Below are 16,058 nucleotides of genomic sequence, written 5' to 3'. Positions count from 1 at the left end.
TAGAAATGCAATGTAGAAATTGAACAATGGCAGAAAAAAAACCCAAATGAAAATGCTACAAGAGATTTTAAGAAATGAATTGATTTTAAACAAGTTGACAAAAAGATTACAGCCACCTTAGATTTTCAAATAGCGTTTAAAATAAAGCATAAAATAACTGGTGCTTCATACTTTCAAGAAAAAAATAAGGGTGTATTCAGACTAAACATAGAGTTTCGTTATCCCAGATAATCTGGAACAAATTTTCAGTCTGAATGCACCCGAGCTGACCCTGGTCTGGGACCAGGAACCGCTCTCTAACTCATCTTTTGAGGTGGTCTCGGTTCGTTTCCAATCGGACTGAGATTCGGTTCGCTCTGAGATTCCACCGTAGCCGACGTAAACAGAGTAGGAATGTAGCAACAGATGAGCCGCGGACAGAGGTAAAGCAGCATCTGTTGTTTTATCAAACAGAAAAAAAGAGTCCAGCTGTTTTCTTGTTAGAATTTTCTTATCAACACCACTGTAAACGCTTCTAACGTGCTTTTCTGTGTCTCGGCACGCGCACGACACTGCTGTGACTTTATCCTAAAAGCTACCTTGTAGGTTCCTTAACAGAATTCTCTCAAAAACAATGCCATAACACCAGAATGATGAGACACAGTAACTCAAAGAAATGGTGTCGGATGAATGCAGGCCCATTAAAACAACTTTTAACGTAACAAATTGGTTCTCACACTGTATTCCCGACAATATATGTCATAAACACTTAGCAGCCAACCTTCATACCCAAAATCTACTCAGCACTGTACCATCCTCTGAGTTAAAGAGACGGCACGTCTCCTTGCCAGTAACCGCCTTGCAGCATGCCTTCACCGTACCAATATAACAAGTAAAAAGTGGTGTTCCAGATGTTTAAAACTGGTAATCGAAATATAAAGTTTTAATAAGTTAACTGTCCCGATAAGAATTGTAAAGCGCAGCACGTCCGTCTTTCTCTTGTTGTTTTGACTCGCCCTCGTAGTTTCTGGCCAATGACTGAAGAGATCTTTAGTCACAACCAAACCCAAGGTACAGGACTCGATCTGGAACAATGTAAGCAGACTTGATCCAGAGAAAAGGATTTTTCCAGTCTGAATACACCCTAAAACAACAGTGGCTATAATTAAACAGGCTGGACGGAATGAGTTTACCTAATGAAGAGTCTGTATTTAAGACTAAAAATTAAGATTTTCTTTAGTAAACTTTAATGTTAGGTTTTGTTCTAAAGACTGGTTCCCTACAGACTATGGTCTTGTTAGTCATTTTTCTTTTCTTTACTTTCAAACTTTAGCTTGATAAAAAGCCCTTTGAGAACCTGCAGAAATGTCACCATGCCCCAGATCTTTGCAATTACTTTGCTGACCTCACTTTTGCTAAGTGTCCAATCTCAGACTGGAGCCCCAAAAAGCAGAATTTCAAAGTGTGCAAACGTTAAAAACAGATTTTCACAAGCAAAAACACACATTTTAGTGTTATCTATAAAAAAAAACACTGAGCCACTCCCTCCACAAACCCAAAAGTCTGCAGTCAACATCGATCATGTTGGCCAATTAAATGTGGCGCTTCGTTTCACTGCTGCTCGTTTCATATTTTGGAGTAGGGAGCAGTGGCGAGTGGAGGGGCGGCTGGAGGAAAGCTCGCTAAAATACTCGTGTCCACAGCTGCTGCTCCGGCTCCTGCCTGGGAAATGTGATGCTGAAATTAGTATGCAAAGCTTTTGTCCACTGAACATGGCGCCTGCAGCCTGTGACAAACCGCAATGAACTGAGCAGAGTCTTATCAGACTCACAGAAACTGGGAACGATGGCAGCTCTCTGCTGTGCGCCTGAAAGTGCAGGGAAACGATTGAAAAAAGAGGGACAAAGCTCACAGCTGCCAAGCCATTGTTTTCTGTTTATGAGGGCATATGCGATCACATACGTGAGCATTTTTTACCCGTCAGTCTTTTCTTAATATACCCTCTGCCAGAAAACCTACAAAAGCAAGTAAACAAGTTTTCTTTAAAAAAGTACATTTAAAGGGAAGTGAGAGATCAGAGTCAAGCGCATAAATACAGTCCCTCTCTTTAGGACACTTTCATATTCACCAGCATGACGTATATAACGCACAGCTCCAATGCATATCATCAATAAAAAAAAAAATGAAATGACAATAAGATTTACTTCATTGGCTCTAATAGGTACAGAGATTGATGCAAGCCTCAAAAACAAGAGCAATCTTTTGAAATCCAATTATGTAAAGTTGGCAGGCTTCCCTTTCACAGTTCAAGATCAATTGCACTGAAGAGAAAACGAGATATGGTCCAGCGCATCCAGGTGCCGAGACTCTAGAAAACCGACTGTGCCGCATGAGAGCCATGGATTGGAGCAGAATCAGACAGAGTGGGTCAAATAAATCAGCTATAAAACAACAAAAAAACAAAAACACTGAACGGAGCCACTCTGTCATTTATTTATGAGTGTTTATTGCTGTTTTCGTTGGATAACCATGCAAGTCATCTCACATCATTTGATCTAGCTGACAACCCTAATGGAAGACAGGCTAATACGTCACCCAAAAGACAAGAGAGAGCTGCACAAACGTGCGCTATTGCTGATATTCATTTCTGCTGATAGAGTTTACGCAAAAGAGAAAAATGATTTATTAGCTAAAGAATGGGTAAGGCAACGGAAAATAAGCTTGATAAAAACCCAACAAAAAAGTAATCAATGCGATTCCTCAAATGCCAAACACATTAGACAAATCAACAGGGACCTAAAAACTAGATTTGTGTGGATCCTCATAAATAAGAGCTAATGAAAGGTTGCAAATACTTAAATATTATTACTAATTAGCTGGAGGAAATGTAAAACAGTTCTATGAAGCTGATTGATGTTAATGCTAAATGCAAATGTGCAGTTAAATGTTAAGTAAATGTAAAACTTTGAGCAAAGTATAGCTCTGAAATTATTTATACTTCAAGATGATGATTAATTTAAAGTATAATATAATATTCATAAGCCTGAAAGTTTTATTCCCTTGGAGTGTACTGTACATCACTTAAAGTGATTTCTCCTAGTTTCAGATTTCTGAGGGCATATTAGCTCTTTAATACTGTAGCTTTTTTCTGCGACACCAAAATAACACCCTCTCTGATATACCGTAACTCTCTGGCCGTATTCATGATAAACACGAATCAGCTGATTCAGACGCAGGGAAATACTGTATGTGTTTTCATGTCGGTTTTGCATCAATATGCAACATGTAAAATGTTGTCTACCAAGTTAGGCGCAAAGCCCCTTTTCTCTGCAACAGAATCAGCTAATTTACGTGAATTTTGTAAAAACTGCTGTTAAGTGTTGCATATCAGCTCAAAGCTGCTTTTCTCCAGTTTCAATTCTGCTGAAGCTATGCTAATTATGTGGATGGTTAAGGAGTATAGATGGTCAAAAGAATGTAAACACTGGAGCAAAAGCTCCTCCTGTTCTAAAGGATTAATAGGATAAATGAAAAACTTTGTCATTTGATTCTTTCTGGTGAAACTAATTTAGTTTCATTTTACGTTATTGACTATTGTCATCAATTATTTGAATGTATACTATCCCCTTGCCATGTCACGGTTCACCTTACGGAGTCTACCTGTTTTGTAGATTTTCTGGGGGTACAATTTTACATGCTCCTTTATTTATTTTTAACAAGGCACTGGATGGTTATTGACCATTGTCAAACAGTCTCCTCCGGGCTGTGTCTCTAGTCAATCTTCGTTTTCAATTTTTTTTCTCATAAGTTTTTTTTCTATGAACTTTAACAGTTTAAACAAAAGGGAAAACTGTAAAATTATTTGTCTGTTTGAGAACAAAGTGTATAAGTGTGTAGTGAGGAGTTTGACAGCCTCAAAACATAATAGTTTCAGAAAATAAAGATAGGGGTTGTGTCCGAATTCCTTCCCTAATCACTATATAGTGCGTTCGCCATTTTGTAGAGCTGTCCAAATCTACATTTCCAAAATCGAGTGCCCTAGAAATTTCCCAGACATTTTCTGCGAAAAACCAGTGTGCATCGATGTTCTCCAGATTGGCAAATATGGACCACAATGCATTGCATCTGAACAATTTCTGCAAAGGAAGTTTATTTAAACCTTGGGCTATCCTAGCCACTTTAACATTGGGAGTTGGGTCATCTAGAGCAGTGTTTTTCAACCAGTGTGCCGCGGCACACTAGTGTGCCGTGAGAGATGGTCAAGTGTGCCGTGGGGAATTGCCCTACTTCACTGATCTAAAAACATTTCCCATCTCCAGGAAATCAGCTCTTTGTTCATCCAAACAGGCCCTGATAAAAAACTGAGTAGTTAGGAATATAAAAGATCATACAATTACATTTTCTTTGTGTTTATTTAATTCTATTAAATACATTTTGATAAGAATGACGTTACCGCGATTTACCTGCAGCTATAAGTGTTTGCGGAAAAGTCCCGCCCCTTTAACTGTCTCCGCCAATCATTCTTTAAGGCTAAATCACATGTCATCAGTCTGACCAATCAGAAGTGGTTCAAGTCTTCACTTCCTTGTTCCAAATTAGCTCAAAAAGTCGCTCAGTTCTAACAAAAATACCAGCTAAAGCTCGTCTTTAGCGGTGTAGCTTTCCACAGAGTCTGGTGTCAGACCGTGGGCCAAATGAACAAAACAATGAAGCTCAGAGACGCGAGTCTTTCGTCCCTCTTTCGGTAGTTTTCACACTACATCTCCCATGATGCACTGGCTTAAAGGGACAGTGTCTCAACGCACAATGAGTCCTCCTTGTTTAACGTCTTGAAACCACAACAAACAGTTTCTAAATTTTCTAACGTAACTTTTATTTCATCTTAGAAAAAAACTGCCGCAACTTCCTGCTTTTCCTGCTTTTTCCACCACAACTATCACAAAAATGCACGTTAGATTGCGGGGGGCGGGGGGGGGGGGGGGGGGGGGGGGCTCGATCAACAAAGACCATGAATTTCTGCTTCTTTTTTTTCTTTGGATGCTGGTGTGCCGCGGGATTTTGGCAAGGTTAAAGTGTGCCGTGGCTCAAAAAAGGTTGAAAAACACTGATCTAGACCCACTAGACAGTGCGCTGAACCTTTTTTCTTCAAGGATTTGTGATCTTCACTGGTGTCCATGGATTACATGAAATCTTTCCACCTTTATCCACCTTTGTCATGGTAGGGAGAACACATTAATGTAAGGGTGGGGTCATCTAAGATAGCACAAGGGTTATATGTAACTTTTAATAAAATATTAACATTTTCAACTTCAGAACACAGTGGATTCATAAATGGTCGTTGCAAAACGCTCATATCAATGAGATTTTAACAATGACGTCATATTCAATGTTTGAAGAAAAAGAAAAAAAAGTAGTGAGAGATGTGTCTGAATTGCTTATAAAATCCAGGGCACTAAATAGTCCCGCACTATTTAGTTTTTTAGTAGTTAGGGATTAGGGTGGGAATTCGGACATAGCCAAGGATTTCACATTCTGCAGATTATTTTTCAAACCTAACTCCTGTGGTCAATGAGGAACTACAGTATTTTACTCCATATTTAACAATTTCTTTAAAAAAATCCTCTTTTTTTTGTGCGGCAAGTGTCTTTTATGGATTAAATCTTGTTGTGTTTAATAATGTTGGAGTGTCTGTCTGTTTTTGTTTTTTTACATGTTGCAAACAAGGTTGAGAGTTACAGGTGTTGTGAATTCGCCAACATGGCTAACATCTAGCGGCGTCAGCCTGTTTTTCACGTGTTACTAACAAAGTTTGGAAGTTAGCGTAGTACAAGTGACGTTTGTTTTAGCTGTATCAGTCTGGTTTTTTATCCGTCTCAAACAAGGTTGGGAGTTACAGGTATTGTAGATACACTAAGGAGGCTGACGCTTCTAACTTAGCTAACATGTAGCATGATACAAACAAGTTCTAGAATTACTGTGAAGAGGTACTAATGCATGCTTTTATTTTCAGTCGTTTAGATTATTGTAATGCCCTGCTCTCTGGTTTACCCAAAAAGTCTCTTTCAAACTTACAACTTCTACAGAACTCAGCGGCACGAGTTCTGACGAGAACCAGAGGGCGAGAACACATTACACCGGTTTTAAAATCGCTGCATTGGCTCCCTGTGCGTTTCAGGATTGATTTTAAGATTCTTTTAATGGTTTATAAATGTTTTTATGGTCTTGGGCCTTCTTATTTAAATGATATTCTTTTAAAATATGAGCCCTCGCGGACCCTGAGGTCCTCCGGTGCTGGCCTCTTAGTTGTTCCCAAGGTGAGGACCAAAACTTATGGTGAGGCTTCGTTCTGCCATTATGGTCCTCGCCTGTGGAACGGCCTTCCGGAGAGCCTCAGGGCCGCAGAGACTGTAGAGGTTTTTAAGAAGAGGCTCAAGACCCACCTTTTTAATTTAGCTTTTAGTTGATTTTAACTGCTAATTTATTCTATTAGTTTTAGTATAGGCTATTTTATGTATTTATTTTAATTTTACGCATCTTATTTTCAATTTTATGTTTTTAATTTTAGCATCTTATGATTTTAGCCCCAGTGTTTCTTGAGGGGGTCTTTTCCTCCAGGGATGCCGGTTTGGTCAGCGGTTGTTGCTGCAGTTGTTGCCCTTGCTGGGGCGGCTGGGGTCTAATTTTACAGCTTTTGGCTGTGAGGGGGACCCCGGTGTTGTCCCGGTCTGGGTGGGCACTGTGGCGATGTTCCGGTGGCCAGGCTGGCTCCTGGTATGAAAGGATTCCCAGATACTGTTTCCTCACAGCAGAGCCAAGCCATACTTGTTTGTTTGTTTGTTTATTTATTTATTTATTTATTTATTTATTTATTTATTTATTTATTTATTCTTTTACAGTTACATAGTCATATTTCATTGTACGTGGGAGCCATGGGTCATGTGGTTTAATGGAGGGGAGTGGGAAGGGTGAAGGGTGGGTTGGGGTTTTTATTGTAATGTTGTGTGTTTACTGTTTTTAGTGTTAAAGCGCTTCGAGCTGCACAAAGTGCATGAGAAGCGCTATTTTATAAATAAAGTTTGATTTGATTTGATTTGATTTGATTTGAACGTAGTTAAAGTCTGACTGTTTGATAGACAACTGTGGCTCTTTAGTCTTGCTTAATGCAACTCATATATAAGATGTTCAAAAATAGACAATTTAAGTTTCGAGTTGCAATCTGTTGCGCCCTATAGTGTGGAAAAAACAATACATCTACTTAATATATTAGTAAATTTGTCTTTAATTTAAAGCACCTTGCTTAGCCTTTCCCGGTCCCTGTTGGGCGAAGGAGGGGTAAACACTGGACTTTTTCAAAAGTTGAAATCCTATTCTGAGCTAAAATTGGGCTAAATAAACTTTCTCTCAAAAGTTTTGAAGATTTTTCTTTGAATAAGACTTCCAGGTCACCATACAAACATACCAAAAAAGGACATTTTGACTTTTTGACATTTTAGTTTTCAAAAAAGTGAAGTACGCTTATGTAATTGGATGTCAACAATTGAAAAAAAGATTATAGGAGTAATTGTTGTGTGGAAGAGAAAATTGTTGCCCGATCCTGTCAAAGACGGAACAGTAATGTATTCTTTTTTTTTCTCTGCCTGTCAGTGTGACAGTCTAGGATGGCAACCTCCACACAGGTTTTTTATTAAAAGAACATGCAACTGTACCAGTCACTGTTTTCCCTTGCCTGTCAGCGCCCGCTGAACAATTTAAGGTTCAGCACCAAGACCAATTAGTTCAGTGTCAGGATTTATTGGAGTGAAACAGCTCGATGCTGGATGAGAAACCGAGGCTTTTTTTTCCCTCCTCACTCTAAAAAGGAACGTCAATCACACACATGTCACCCAGAGTCGGGGAAGGAGTGAAACAGAGATGCTTCACACAGCTGCTTCACTGCTGGATTATTCCTGGCACTTTATTGCTAAGTGCTCCCCTTGGCTGCTGATGTAGAGTAGTGCTCTGGCAATCAAAACGCACTTCCTATCAGAGAAATCAAGCTTTGACATATTTATAAAGAACTCCTGCTACAGCGCAGGGGGAGTGGGCTCAGACAATGTGACATTTCAATACTTTTAAACAGATTTTATGCCATATAGACGGCTGGTACATTTTAATCACACGAGGAAAACTAATTAAGGCAAACTATAATAATATAACATCAGAAGGTTTTTATTACTCAAATTAGACAGAAACTATAGTAATACACCAATGTCCACTGTATGTATGTCTGTTAACCCTTGTGCTGTCTATGGGGTCCAGATGACCCCACCCTTACATTGACGAGTTATCCCTACCTTGACAAAGGTGGATAAAGGTGGAGAGGATGGACACCATTGAGGATCAAGAATCATTGGCGGGAAAAGGTTCAGCGCACTGTTTTGTGGGGTCCAGATGACCCCACTCCTAACTTAAGGTGCCTTGGAAAGCACAAGGGTTGAACATATTTTACTTTGTTTAGCAAACAAATAAACCCTGATCATCTAAAGAATGATGGTTTGTAAATAAACTTCAACAGCTAAATTTACATCTTGTTTCTAGACAACATTAGCTCCAATGTTGATATTCTTTTTACTGTAGATGCAATCAACTTAATTCCAGTGGATTCTGAAGCGAAGGAAAGAAGCCTTGTGCTGACATGCAACACTTGACGTTAGTCATCTGTTGCATATTGGTGGAAAGCCGATATGCAAACCCAGTTTTTTCTGCGTCAGAAACAACTGAATTACATTGATTGATTGATTGAAGAGTTCTGGTAGGAGAAGAGAATGTATTATTTATTGTGATAGTTGTGTTATTTCTGGGGTATTAAAAGGGTTAACCAACAAAGTATTCTTTAGAGATACAACATTATTTACCCCTTAATTACCTTAGTTATTCGGCTATATAAGCATAAAGAAACAATGGAGTGAACTTCTTTTCAGCCCCAATATTTTTTAGCTGATTTATCACTTAGCTGTTTGTTTACAATGTTTCCAAATTCTCCATAAGCTTTATTTACACAAGTGTTGTAACTTATTTTGACAAATAACAACTTTGTATCCTCCTTAAATGCTTGAAGATTTTTTTCCCATCAATTATCTTGTTTTTTATATTTCTCCACTGGTTTCTGGACGTCTGAATAAAAATAAAATTTAGTGTGTCGGACACAGAGGTGTTTGGCATTTTTTATCTTTTTAGGTGGGATGTCTTACCGCACTGCATTAATAATAATTTCATCAGAAAAGAAAGATTGAAGAACTGTTGACATTTACACGTTTCTACATGAAATGCAAATTCTTTGAGACTGCTTAAATTGCAGAAAATTGAACATTATTAGTCCTTTTTCCAACACGACTGTGAATACACAGACGCACCGATGCAATCTTGGGCTGGCCGTAATTACAGTAATATGAAATAATCACAGTTTTGGCTCCAAGTATAAATACATTTTAATTAAGGTGCTCATGTTTATTATAAAAGGTACTAATTTGAACAATAATCCAGTTTTATCGTAACACTTCCAGCTGTAATTACTGACCAACAAGAGGAGACTTTTATTTGCACATATAAGAACAAAACAGAAAGAGTTTCCATTTTTGGTTCCTTTATTATAATGAAATATGATGAAAATGTAGCATGATTTAGCATTAACTTTAGCATTTTCCTAAATAAATAGCAAAAATTTGCATTTTTTAACCATCTCACGGGGCGTTTAACTGATTTAGCTTTTAGCATAATTTAGCATTTTTTACTCAAGATGAATCTTTTTTGAGCTTAATTTGGCAATATTTCTTTTTTTGTTGTTGCCACTTTTACTTCTATTTGGTAACTTTATTTATTGAATTAGATGATGCATACATTTTTAAGTAGGTTTTGATGCATTTATTAGTCTTTAATTGCTGATAAATTTGTAGCTTTTGAAAACATTTACCCAAGCAGTGCACTAGCAACCTACGAATGCTGCAGATTTTTGGATTAGGCCTGTGGAGAGTCTGAGAGAGAAGCTGTCGCATCTTAAGGGGGTCGCAAACACAAAATACCCCGGCGGCTGCGTCGCAAATGAATACAATTACAGCGCAGTATTCTTTATTAACAAACAACAGTAACAGCTAAGTACTATGTATCTAACCAATGAACTAACTATGTAGGTATCTTAGAATGACTATGTGTATGTGTGTCAGTGCACTGCGTGTGTAGGAGGAAGGAGCGCGCACACGTGTGTTAGGGGTGCATGTTCATTCTTCTGCAGCGGACTGCTCTCGAGCAGCACACAAGGCTTCACCTGTGCTCTCTGGTACAGACATCTTCTCTGAATATTCTATATTGCCCAGTAATAAACGAGACTGCAGACACTTTGTCACCTTTCCAGTAGCCATGAAGCCTGATACCCATGTTTATTCAGACACGTAACTTTGCGCTACAAAATAGTTCCCAAACAAAACATGTAGTGATATTCATTGAAATCTAACAGTTGCACGTTCATGTTTGGTGTTACAGAGTGAAGCAGAACAGTAATATACCCCCCCAACACAAAATCCTCCGGCGGGCGGCCGTGCCACTTAAGATCGCACGCAGCTTGTAATGAAAATGAATACAATGGAAATTAATTATTAGAACGCAGTAAATGTGTCGTATTTCCTCACGAGACAAAAAACTTCTGTTGTACAATGAGGATGTGTTTCTGAAACCACGCACGGTGGTGATGCGGTTATCGTCACACCCCTACTTGTACGGCCACCTCAGTAAAATGGATCGTACTATTGTCTACGTGTAGTAAGTCTTTTGTGAAGTACTAGTGGGCTACTGTAAGTTACACGCACTAATGATGTAGGAGTGATGCATGTACAGCGCACAGGGTTTGGGGGGGTAAAAGAAAAATCGAAATTCCATATGACATGCCTGCGTCTCACCTTGCATGTTGTTTAAGCTCTCTAAAAATGTATATTTTGGTAGAAACCAGTGCTTAGACACTCCAAGGTTGAATGGCTAATAGGTAAAGTAAAGGCAACAAGATGTACACCTCTCTCTGCCCTGCTTTTTGTTCTAAAAAGAAATATATTGCATTTTCTTTTCAGTAAAATCAAATCTCTACATTTTTTTCCCCACGACTTAAAAATGAAAAACAAAACAAAATGACACCCCAGCAGCAGCAGCAGCAGCAGCGTTGCACAAAAGCCGTGTTCACAGAAAGTTGCAATCATTAACATCTCCTTGCTGTAAAGCATCACACAGCGGCCCGGGAATAAATGCTCTGCGTGCAGTTTCCTGACAACACCTCACATAATTTCCGACCCTTGAAATTTACATTTTCTTTTACTTAAAGTCCCTTTTGGAGCTGCAGAATAAATAAGAAGAAGGGCTAAAGTGAGGTGGTGGAGTTGAACAACTGAACAGCAACAAAAATAAGAAAACAGCAGAACATATGTCAATAATTGACTTCTTAAGAATTCTGCTTTTCATTATTATTAAAAAGGTTGCTCCTTATGAGGAAAACTTCTGATTTTCAATATTAGTGACCAACTTTCTAATGACGTAAAAACAATTCAACATTTCACTGCAACAGTTTTCTTTAATTAAAGTCAGCATTACTTAAATTAAACTCAGATGACCAATGTCTGCATAGGAAGCAGGCATCTAACATATAATTAAACATGCTTTGTTATTTAACTCTTTCACACTAAATCTTTAGCTCCAGTGTTGGCATTCTTGAGACTACGTATCTTTTCAACCATTGTTGCAATTAATGTAATTTCAGTGTATTCTGAAGCGGAGAAAAGCAGCTTTGCGCTGAAATGCGACGCTTTACAGCAGTGAAGTACTTACGTAAATAACGTAAAATACCTGATTCTGTTGCAGAGAATATGGGCTTAGCCCCAAGTGTTGCATAACGGAGCAAAGCCCCTATGCTCTGCAACAGAATCAGCTGATTTAAGTTGATCAAGGAAACGGTCGAAGAGTTACGGTAGGTCAAAGAGTATGTGGTATTTAGGGTCTGCTGACAACATCGGGGGAGTTAAAGAACCCTTCAATTCAAAATCATGTAATTGGTGGGGTTTTTCAGATGATAGAGAATTTATGACGAAAACAAAATGAATAATTTCATTTCTGAGTATTTCTTCGGCTGCGCAGTGGTTAGCGCTCTTGCCTCAGAGCAAGAAGGCCTCCGGTTCAAGTCCCGGCTGGGGGACGTGAAAAATTACATCAACGGGGGACCTTTCTGTGTGGAGTTTGCATGTTCTCCCCGTGCATGCGTGGGTTTTCTCCAGGGTCTCCAGCTTCCTCCCACCGTCCAAAAACATGCTTCATAGGTTAATTGGCAACTTTAAATTGTCCCTAGGTGTGAATGGTTGTGTGTTTGTGGACATTCTACCCTGCGACAGACTGGCAACCTGTCCAGGTTGTCCCCTGCCTTCGCCCACAAGTAGCCAGGATAGGCTCCGGCAGCCCCGTGACCCCGAAAGGGAAAAACGGTTAAGAAAATGGATGAATGAAAGGATGAATGAGTATTTCTTTACTGTCGTTGTGAGGCACTGTAAATCAGAAGCAGACAAAACAGATGATCGGGGTGGGTCTTTAAAGGGTTAAAAAAAAAAGCCCAGTTGTGTGTGAATAAAATAATACAGGAAAGCTACATTCACACCGCCCTCGGCAACATGTGTTTAGGTGACTCTTTCAATGAAAAGTCTATGTAAATGTTCATATATCTGTGTTTCAGTCATCGCTATGCAAGTTTCTACAACCATTATCTGGCACCACAAACAAAACACGCAGCCACTGAAAGCAGGTTGAGAGTTAAAATAGGTGGATTTTTTTTTTTTTATCAGTCAGGGACTTGGGTTTATTTGTGGCGTCCCTTTTAATTCACAGTATCGCCAATCGTGGCAGAGAAATGAATATTTGTGGTTTGTTTCCAGGCGGAAATATATGACACAAAGTCTTTTATACATCAGAATGGAGCTGTGAAAGAAAACCTTGGATCAAGATTCCCATTATTTTCATTGCATTGAGGTTTCGCACCAACTGTAGGTGGCGGAGGTAAGCGAGTATGGAGTCGGACAGTCTACTGTGAACATCATATGCTGAACGCACATTTAGCGCGTTCTTGAACATGCATCACATGCCCAACATGAATGTAGCAAAACGCAAAAACATACTTTTTCTGTTAACTCATCAGTGTTATTAAAGAATTATCCAGCGACTAACTCAATTCTTTTTTAGATTAAGTAGTGAGTAAATATATCAATTTACTTTCAAAACTATTGTTCTCAACACTGCTATAAAGTAACAGTTAGATTATTGAAAAAGCATAAAAATGTAGAACATCTCTTTTTCTTTCTCTTTTTATAACAATCACCCAAACCCTTTATAACACCCACTAATGGGTTGGACAATACATCAAGCTGCATTTAGATTTGATGACAGATGACAGCATAGCCGCTTTGATAAAACAGCTCTTTAAAGCACAGGTCAGGATGCAGGCTGCATGTTGCTTACAGCAGCGCTTTTACATTTCTCATTCAGGTCCGGTCTTTCACATGGATCACCAGGCAAACACCTCTTTTAAATCTTTGAGATGCAGACAGAGACGGCAATCTGTGACAAATTCCCATTTGATATTCATAGTCCTTTGGAGCATAATGAAATTCTTATCTGTCTACACATGGATAGATTTCTGTAAACTCTTAGTGGAATTAAGAGTGTTTTGACCAGCTGTACATCGGAGATAGATTTATCAAAAAAGCCGCTGTCATTTCTGAGTAATGGTGAAATTAGTCAAATTGAAGCAGAGCTGAATCCAAAATGACTTAAGAGTTGGAAAATAGCACTATACAACAATTACCATTTATGTTTTCATTGTATTACTTTTTATGATTATAATAAAGAACAATCTTCTCAAATTTGTTTTTATTTGTACAGTTTTGAGTAAGCGGGAAATTTGGCATCATTACTAGTGAGTCAGTGGGAAATGATCACCACTACTAGAAATGACAAAGAGCGGCGGGGCTTCATCTGTCCACATTAAGATAAGCACATGGGAGAAGTGAGAGGTTTGGAGGGGGGCATTCAGCAGGAAGCTGATTTGAATATGATTAATGGAAGGCCAGCTCTTCAAATCCCATCCAGCTCCACAGCCAGTGAGCCTCTGATAGGCCACCACTCAAAGTTACCTCTGCTATCAGGGCTAACACTCACCGTCTGTTTTTGTCCACAGCTCAGACGGCGGATGGTGTTAGGGGTGGGAGGGACCTGCGGGTGCTGAGGCCAGATCGCAACGTCACGATGTTTTGGGGATTCTTAACTCTTTAAGTCCCACTGAAATGAATGTGATAGAGCAGCAAATATTAGCAAACTTTCACATTGTTGACAGATAACTTCATAAATACTTTTGCTAGTTTGGAAAGTTTGTTGGAATCCACTTAAAAGTCGGGAAACTTCAACATAAAACATTTATTCAGCTATGTACAACTTTTTCCAACTTTCCTTAACTTTTAGCAGCTACTCAAAAAATGTACTTCAGCAAAAGTTTATCTATGCACACTACAAGTGAAAGGTATCTATATTTTTGAGTCATAATAATGTTCTAAAGCTACTAAAATACTTTTATACACGTATAAACTCAGATAAAGTCTTTAAAGACCAACTCTGACAAAAATTGTGTTTTTAAGATGTTCTTGTAGCATTTTTCTGATGATGGAGGACATATATAAAAAACCTAAGATTAAAAGGGCATTTCTGAGTATTTTTTTTTTATTCAAATTGTGTTGTGAATGAGAAGTAGATGATTTGAAAATTGTACAAATACAACCAGCAGGCCACAATCTCTCTGCTCCACCCTATTTTGATGCATCCACTTGTAGACGAATAGATCCACGTACGACTTCATTTTCCTCGTCTGAGCTGCTGTCTGAGTTAAAAACTGTATGGCTAGATAGCTACAATATAGCTTGCCATTTTTGTAGCACCTGTAATGTGCTTGTGTTGGCTTGTAATGGGTTGTGAGGGGCTGTAAGGTAGCGGGAGAGCGTTTAAACAAAGGCAAGATATGAAATGAGAGCAGTTTACTCAGTGCCAACAGTCCCGCCCACAACTCAGAGGGGAATTTCTAATGAACTCCTGCTGCTCTGCAGAAACTATGTATTATTACATTCCATCATTCACTTTAGTAGAACATAAAGACCCACTCGAGCACAGGTGCTATCTCCCCTTTGCACAACTAGTTTGTGTGACTGAATGAAATATTTCACACGGGTCGGTCCGAATGCATAAGTATGCTTGAGTGAACATCAGTTGAACTGTGTACATGTTGACATGTTTTGTATGTGGACGTTTTTTTTTTATTATTTGGAGCCAACAGATATGTTTGTGGTATCTGGGTGTGTGTGTGGACAGGCCCCGCCTCCTTATGGATTTACATCACTGATAAACCTGACTGTAATGATTGTAAACATCCAGCAACTTGTTGCTTTATGCTGCTTCATGGTTCTACATGGTTCTACAGCACAGGAGGAATCTGATTATAGCAACCTTCCTTGGAGAGGTTGGACACATCTTGGGTGGGAGTAAACATCCACAGAGACATCAGAGCATTCAGTCAGTGATCAGCTAAACGTTGTAGGATGAATCACAGTTCACCTGTGGCAAACATTTTTCTGGCTGATTTGCACAGTTTGGAACCAGATTTGCAAAGCTTTCTTTCTGCCTCAGGATTTGGCTCCAACCCAACCTTCCACCAGCAGCTTTTACCACCAAACTGCCACATTTCTAAATCTTTCAGCCAATTTATCTGTTGAATAAGCTTGGATAATGTATATTTTTTCCCGATCAACCTTCTGGTACTTAACACAATTGGGAAAACTGGTTTTATTAGATCAGAGTGTGGGACAAAGTCAACAAAATGAAAGTCTTCCAGTCATGCTGACTTCTCCTGATTTTTTTTGTCTGTGTGAACCCTGCCTCGAATTGAACTTGCCATATTATCTCTGATGGAGCTCTAAAACAACACATCAGGGAGCGAAAGCATGGAGGAGATAAAGTATGATTGCCACTCCTTGGACATTAAG

The 16,058-nt window shown here is 38.9% G+C and overlaps 1 protein-coding gene across 1 annotated transcript in view; it reads right to left on the bottom strand.

Moving 5' to 3' along the window:
* Positions 1-16,058, bottom strand: part of chl1b (cell adhesion molecule L1-like b) — a 210,975-nt gene that overhangs the window by 17,271 nt on the left and 177,646 nt on the right. The window contains exon 28 of the transcript XR_013656068.1: positions 14,191-14,310. The gene's annotated coding sequence lies outside the window, so the exon portion shown is untranslated. The remainder of the gene's footprint in view (positions 1-14,190; positions 14,311-16,058) is intronic.

Source organism: Oryzias latipes, chromosome 5, assembly GCF_053564925.1.
Source record: "Oryzias latipes strain Hd-rR chromosome 5, Olatipes_Hd-rR_3.1".
Lineage (NCBI taxonomy): Eukaryota > Metazoa > Chordata > Actinopteri > Beloniformes > Adrianichthyidae > Oryzias > Oryzias latipes.
This window is presented reverse-complemented; position numbering and strand designations above follow the sequence as displayed.